The sequence below is a fragment of the Canis lupus genome, chromosome 11 (assembly GCF_048164855.1).
Source record: "Canis lupus baileyi chromosome 11, mCanLup2.hap1, whole genome shotgun sequence".
NCBI lineage: Eukaryota > Metazoa > Chordata > Mammalia > Carnivora > Canidae > Canis > Canis lupus.
In genome coordinates, this window is record NC_132848.1 from 39740018 (window position 1) to 39747737 (window position 7720).

At 41.1% G+C, this 7720-nt stretch overlaps 1 long non-coding RNA gene across 1 annotated transcript; it reads right to left on the reverse strand.

The window, feature by feature from the left end:
• Positions 1–2261: 2261 nt before the first annotated feature.
• Positions 2262–5530, reverse strand: LOC140642263 (uncharacterized). Its single transcript, XR_012038748.1, has 2 exons — positions 5320–5530; positions 2262–3312 (listed from the first exon to the last, which is right to left on the reverse strand). It is a non-coding gene; the product is annotated as an uncharacterized lncRNA (long non-coding RNA).
• Between the last annotated feature and the right edge of the window lie 2190 nt (positions 5531–7720).

A 7720-nucleotide genomic window follows, 5' to 3' on the forward strand; every position in this document is an offset into this window, starting at 1 on the left:
ACCTACCCCCCATACACCCCCTGGGAACCATCATTATGTTCTCTAGGGTTAAGAGTCTGTTTCTTATTTTGCCTGTCTGTTTTTTTCCCATTTGCTCATTTGTTTTCTTAAATTCTACATATGAATGAAATCATATGGTATTTGTCTTCCTCTGACTGACTTATTTTGCTTAGAAAAGAACTTTCTAACTCTGTCCATGCTATTGTAAATGGCAAGATTTCATTCTTTTTTATGGCTGAGTAATACTCCTCAATGGAGGTTTTCTTGACACATGTGTTCCCATAACTACCAAAGCAAGAAATGGGAAATATGGTAGATTCTCTACTTGTTATTAAAACTTCCATCCAAAAGGGACACACTTCATATTTGATTAGACAAAGCAAGTTACCTGGCAATACCTAATTTTAAGAGGAAGAAAAGTTTAATCCTTCCATTTTCCCTAAGGGGGAAAATATTAGTAATCATGGCCTTAGATTTACCAGTGAATTCTTAAATATGACACCAAAAGCATGAACAAAAGGAAAAAGTAGATAGATCTGACTGCACAAAATTAAAAACTTTTGTACATCAAAGAACACTATCAAGGAAGTAAAAAAGCCAATCTTCAGAATGAGAGAAAATATTTGCAAATATCTGATAAGGGTCCAATATTCAAAATATATAAAGAATATGTACAACTCAGCAACAAAAAGACAAACAGCCCTATTAGAAAACTGGGAAAGAATCTGAATAGATATCTCTTCAAAGATACGCAAATTCCCAACAAGTACATGAAAAGATGTTCAATATCATTAGCCATTAGGGAAATGCAAATCAAAATCACAATGAAATACGACTTTACACTAGGATAGGAAGAAGAAGAAGAAGAAGAAGGAGGAGGAGGAGGAGGAGGGAGGGAGGAAGGAATGAAGGAAGAAGGAAGGAAGGAAGGAAGGAAGGAAGGAAGGAAGGAAAAAGGAAGGAAAAATATGGGTAAAAAATAACAAATATGGGTAAGGACATGGAGAAATTGAATTGGAGCCCTCATGCATCACTGGTGGGAATATAAAATGATGCAGGTACAGTGAAACAGCCTGGCAATTCTCCAAAAAGTTAGTCATAGTATTACCCAGCAACTCCATTCCTAGGTATATACCCCCCAAAATGAAAAAAAAAATGTGAATATTTGTACACAAATGTTCATAGTAGCACTCTTCACAATACCTAAAAGGTGAAAACAACCCCAAATAGATTAACAGATTAACAACAGATTAACAGATTAACAGACAAACAAAATGTATTCTAACTGCTTAATGGGCTTTTCCTTTGGAGTGATGAAAATGTTTGGGAAACTAACATAGCTGGTGGTTTCATGATATTGTGAATGTACAAAATGCCACAGAACTGTACATTTTAGTGGTTCATTTTAGGTGAATTTCATCTCAATTTTTTTAAAAGATTTTATTTATTTATTCATGGGAGAGGCAGAGACATAGGCAGAAGTAGGCTCCCTGTGGGAGCCCAATGTGGGACTCTATCCCAGGACCCCAGGACCACGACCTGAGCCAAAGGCAGACACTCAACTGCTGAGGCAACCAGGTGCCCTACCTCAATTTTTAACAAACTAAAAAAGGAAATTAAAAAATTAGAAGCAATTTAGGAACATCCCACAATCATATCCCCCTCAACCAGTTGAATTGTGCTAAAAGCTTTTGAGTTGCAGAGTGAATTGAAAGCTGGAAGTTTTGAGTGGCCCAAGAGAAGGTGACATGCAGGAATCTGTCATTTCTCTTGTATGTGGTTAAAAAGATGGATCCCTTATCCAATGACTATAGAATTTTGAAAGGCCTTCCAGATCCAATATCCTAGACTCTGATGGTATGTGATGATGGTCGTCTTTTCTCTGGGGTGAAGATTAATTAACTGATTTATTTACATCATCAAGCAATTCCTCAACTGAAAAGGTTATAAAAAAGAGGCAATATTATTAAAATCTCTATGTTCCTCTGGTCATAGCAAAAGACCAATGTGTCATTGCAGATTATGAAAAATTCCTCAAATAGAGCCTCAAGTTTCAGTGTTTTGCCTCTTAAATACTGTATTTCTTATCAAAAATATTTAATACCTTGTACACAAAATGGGATGACCATAGGTCAATCATTCTATAACACTAGACACTAATCAAGCATTTAGACCTGAGTAAATGTGACATCTCTCATTGTTTAGATGCACATTATATTCCTGATGGTTCCACAGAATGAAAGGATGATAAAACCAAAGTGTCCATGGAAGGAAGCATTTAATCATACTCCGTGAGCTGTTGTGGAGGGCTGGGAGCGAGGGATGGCTTCCAATCAGACCACATAATGTTTCTGCATCATTTTGGATAAACACTGCAAATATCTAAAGTGTAATCTCCTCAGGACGATAGCACTTTACAGGGAAACTGTAATGGGTGTGAAGAATTCATAGGCATCTGCCACGCACAATTTAACTAAACAATTTGCCAGTCCTATCTTTTAAACTGGCATTTTTAACACTTGCATAGAACAACAACATAAAAGACAGAACAATCTAACATCTATTCAAAAAGACAGCCAGTTCTTCTAATAAAAGCACAGCAAGAAATGTAGGTTCTGTGAACTTAATATGAGGCAGGGCTACATGAGAATCCCTGGAGTCTTTAAGACAATTAAGTCACTAAGTGACATAGAAGAACAGTTGGATTCCTTGGTCAAGAAAGAAATAAAAATTATTAACGTGATACAGGTTTCCTTACTTCAAACATCACAGAAAATTACTCTTTTTTTCTTCTTTCCTCCTGTTTTTTTCTTTAACTTGGAGAGAGCCATGCTTAGGTATAATTTTAAAACAAGAGATGATTCAGGCCCAGCCTTTATTGCACAGTCAGCAGGAAGAAGAGTAGAAGAGAGAAAGATCTGTACTAATTAAGTTACAAAGTCTCCTACAAGTGCTCCTCAAAGATCTGGATTCCTATGGACACTGAGGTGGAGGTATTCAGCAAAAATGAGAAAAAAAAAAAGGGAAGATTCAGATAAGTGAGAAGTGCAATTTCTAATATGAAAAAAATTGTGTGTGTGTGTGTAGAATACTAGTTTTCAAAGAGAATTTACCAGTAAGAGTAATGTGTTCTCAAAAGCTGAGGTAAGCAGAACTACTTCCTGTTGCCTGAAATGTAAGTCAGCTGACATCATCATCTTTATCCCTTCCGTAAATGAGAGTATTTTTAGAAACCACATTTCTGTATATTACCGAGTAAAATTGGACGTGCTTCTGAACCCACTGAGATGTTATGGTCACACAAATGGAGCCCTGTGGAGACCCAGAAGGAAAAACAATATTAGAAGGTTCTTGACCTTTCTGTGGGCTTACTTACCTAGAATGAATTATTTTTTTCAGGTGGATTCAAATAATGTCTAGATCATACCTCTTCACTGCCTATTTCTCTGAACCTTCCTAACTGTGATGATTCCATAATCATAAGCAGGGGATAGAGGCAGAAGATGGGAGATTAACCAGACCCTTTTCAATTCTGAGTGGGCACCATGGTCTCCACCACTCCATCATTTCTCCAAAAAGTGGTGAAATAAGAGCTGATTATAAGAATGAGTCCTTTCCTCAGAACATTTTAGATTCTCATTAGCTCTGTGCTAATTTAGAGCTTTCACTAAAATTGCAGACTCCCTGGGCAAGTGGCAGGAGAGTGGCGATACTGTGTCTTCAGAAGGAAACCTTCCCTGGGGAACAGTCAGTCCAGAGAAACCAACTGGAGGGTCAAACAGGTTGGCAAAGTCCCTTTTTCTGAAGCTCTGCCTGCATCTCAGCCTTGTCTATAAACCACCCCTCTTCTCCTCCACCCAGAACTCCTTAACCTGTCTAAACTCAGTACTGAAGGCTGGTGGAGTATCACCTGCTAGCGAGTAGGGACTGGGTAGAAATGACACAGGGGAATCATCCAGGGGTCATTCAGAAAAGTAGAAGTCACTCTAGATATTTTAAACAGAGGAATTTCATCCTATTGCTCATTTACGCAGATGGGCAAAATGCTGAGAACATAAAGAGGGGACAGGAAGGCAAAACGGAGGTTTGTCCCTCCTAGGGCTGGAGGCATGAACAGATGACACCGCATCAGTGGATTCAGGATCTTGTATCAACCCCCACCCCCACCCCAGAAGCTAGAGCTGCAGCCATCCAGCATGGTGGGAGCCCAGTTCACACAGGGAGGGCCTTTCTAGAGGTAGCCTGAGTCCATTAGAGGAGTTCAGTTACTACCAAACAGGGGCTCCAATGGAGGCCCTGGCCCCCAAGGCTCCATCAGGCCCCTTCTGCTGGCCAGCTCTGGCCACCATCTTGCCCTAAAGACACGGTTGAGGGGATTTAGAGATGGAACAGGGGCACTGCATCTGGAACGGTGCTGATCCGGGACTTCCCAATGGTTTAGCCACTTTTGCTGTTTGGGATCACTCAACTAGACTTCATTCTGAAAAATTCTGCACATTGAAGAGTCCTGAACTACTTAAGATCCCCCTGCCTCACATCAAAGTAGTGGGACTATTCCAATTAACTGACTGGTTCTTTCAGAGGAATGAGCTACTCATGGTCTTTTTGATGTTTTTCCAAGCATAAATTATCCACTCAACCCATCTCTCACATCTGAGTCAACTGTACTTGGGGAAAAGGAAATAGAAACAGACAAAACCTCCGCTCCCAAACCACCCACCAAATACTGGGAAAGTGGAGTGGAGTGGGGCTGAGGGGAAGAAGAATTTGTTTGTAGGGGCTGTGGTTTGAGGAATTCATGAAATTTCCTCCTTTTCTCCTCTTTTTCTGAAGGCTTTTTTTCACTCCCTGGTTCAATAAGGAGAGGCTGAATACATAGCTGCTTCGTCTTTAGCTCTTATAAATTGGAAATGGACTTTTAGTAATGCAGAAAAATTCTGGACCACAAAAATTGATAAACCCCACGGACTGTGGTCGAGGGATCTGACCTATTTCAGGGAAGCACTAAAGGATTAATGAAATATAGTGGCAAGTCGTAGAATTTCATGTGCTTCTTTAGCTTGCCCTCTTTCTACCTGCCTGCAGGCACACCTTCCCCCGCAGCTTTTCATCCCACCTCTCCAGCCATGCAGCTCACTGTACACACATGCTGGGCTCAGTGCTTGTGGCTTATACTCCATAGTCACTCCCCCCTGATGCCACCTCCACTCTTCCCCTGTACAGCACTGACCCAGCCTACATGTCCCTCCCTCCCCAAAGCCCATCCATTCCAGTCTTGGCCCTTCATCCTCGGGGCTCCAGGGAGCAAATCGTTCTCACCTCTGTCTGCCCTCCTCCACCACCAGAGCACTCCTTGAGAATGTAGATAACAGTGTAACCCCAGTGCGGAGCGCAGGGAGCAGTTCTGAGTTAATTATTTTAGCTCATGATTAGCTGAAATGAGCACAGAGCCCCCTTCCCACCTCCACGTTTTGGTTCATTTTGTTTCTATCTACAGTGCCCTTCTGATGTTCTCTCCAGCTGTTCAAATTCTAAGCATTCACTAAGAACAAGCTCAATGCTCACCTCCTCCACTAAGCTTTCTAGAACCATCCTTTATGATTCTTCTCCCTTCTAAAATCCTGTGTATCTCTAGTAACCACAGTTTGGCTCAGGAAAACTCTCTGCTTTGCCTCCTTGTGTGCTTCTGCATCTTTTTCTTTTCCCTTCAATTGTGTTATAAGGTCCTTGAATAGAAATCAATATTAGTGAGTGACTGAGTATCCTTTTCATGGGTAAGAGGTCTTTTTCTACCCAATGACTATTCCTGCTTCCCTAGGACCAGACACTGCCCCCAAGACCTGGCAGACAACCCACTCTCTCAGGCCACCCTATGTGGTAGGCCACGTGTTTAGCTACCGTACACGAAGACTTAGCTACCAGCCTTTCTAGCCTCTTCTGCCTTTCTGGCCAATAATATTTGTGTTCCATAGTTTGCAGAGGAGGGAGCAGAGGTAAGTGGAAGGAATTTTTCTCAATATTCCTTTTAGTGCTATGTGCCAAATGTCCCCAGACTAGCTTGAAAAAGCACAATTCATAAATCAAATAGCAAGATCATGCACATCATTACAACCAACGATTATTGGGGCATCTGGGTGACTCAGTTGGTTCAGTGTCCCACTGTTGGTTTCAGTTCAGGTTATGATCTCAGGGTTGTGAGATTAAGCCCCAGGTTGGGGGGGGGGGTCCACGCTCAGCAGGGAGTCTGCTTGAGATTATCTCTCTCTCTCTCTCTCTCTCCCTTTGCCCCTTCCCCTGCCCACACTTGTGTGCTATAAATAAATAAATAAATAAATAAATAAATAAATAAATAATCTTAAGTTAAAAAAAGACCAACCATTATTTTGTAATGTGAGGAACTGAGATCTTAATTCCCCAAGGAATTAACCTCTATGAAAAGGCTCCTAACCTGAAGTCTATGGACCTACAAGGCAGTGAGCACAATGCAAGGGTCTGTGAACTTGGGTGGCATAGGAATGTTCTCACTGTTGCCATTATAAGTTCTCACTGATTTGTGGCTTTGAATTATATCAGTTTGTACTCCTACAGCTCTGATGATCAGAAGTCTAAAATCGAGGTGTTGGCAAAGCTGTGTTCTTTCTGGAAATTCTGCAGGAGCCATTACATTGCCTTTTCCCAGTGGCTAGAGACTGCTGGCCTCCTCAGCTACTGGCTGGGTCTCTCCATCTCTGCTTCTGTCATCATATCACTTTCTCTGACTCTGACTCTCTTTTTTCCTCTTGTGAGGACCTTTGTGTTACACTGGCTCCAGGATAACCTCTCCACCTCAAGATCTTGAACATCATGTCAATCATTTTCCTTTTACCATGTAAGATTGTGAAGATTAGGAGGTGGACACTTTTGAGGGCTGTTATTCGGTTGGCATGGGGGGGATTTACATTTATATTTTCATGAATCAAACTGAAATCTGGTATTTCCTCCAATTGTGGATATAGGCAACAAACCACCATAGTACTAGCAATACCATTGTTGCTATTCATTCATTTATACATCAAAATTGCTGTAATTATTATGACACTTCCCATTGAATTTGGTTGTAGTAATAAAGAACCACATACTGTGACACATTTTTTTAAGTGTGACAACTGGATTCCCAGCTACTTTTATATTTTAGGTTAGGTTTCGAGACAAAAGCCTCTGAGATGAGATGTATGTGTCAGTAGTTTATAAAGGATGAGCTCCCAAGAGAGACTGGTGAAGGAATGGGGAAGCTGCACAGGGAACGGGGAAAAGACAAGCAAAGATCTGACTTCAGGTGAGGTCTCAGCCTTGGCTGCTCCTGGTGGGAGCTCTGTAGAGAACATCAGAGTCAGAGCATGTCTCAACTAGAAACAGATAGACCTAGATTTCAAACTGATACCATTCAGTCATTAGCTAAGGGAGCTCAAAGAATAGACACTGTCAGACACTCTCAGCTTTCTTTCTGTGGACAAGGAATCCCCACTGGCCAAGGATAATCCTCTGGAGAATCTCAAAGCTTGTGTCAAGAAGCAGAGCATACAGTCTGAGAGACAGGCACATGGCAATGGTAAAAGATTCTAAGTGGATCTTGGCAGAGCACCAGCTGTATTTATTATACTTGTTGACTATACATATTTTATTTAATGCATTTTTAAAATTATGAGTAGGGATCTGTCATCTTCACCAAACTGCTAAAAGA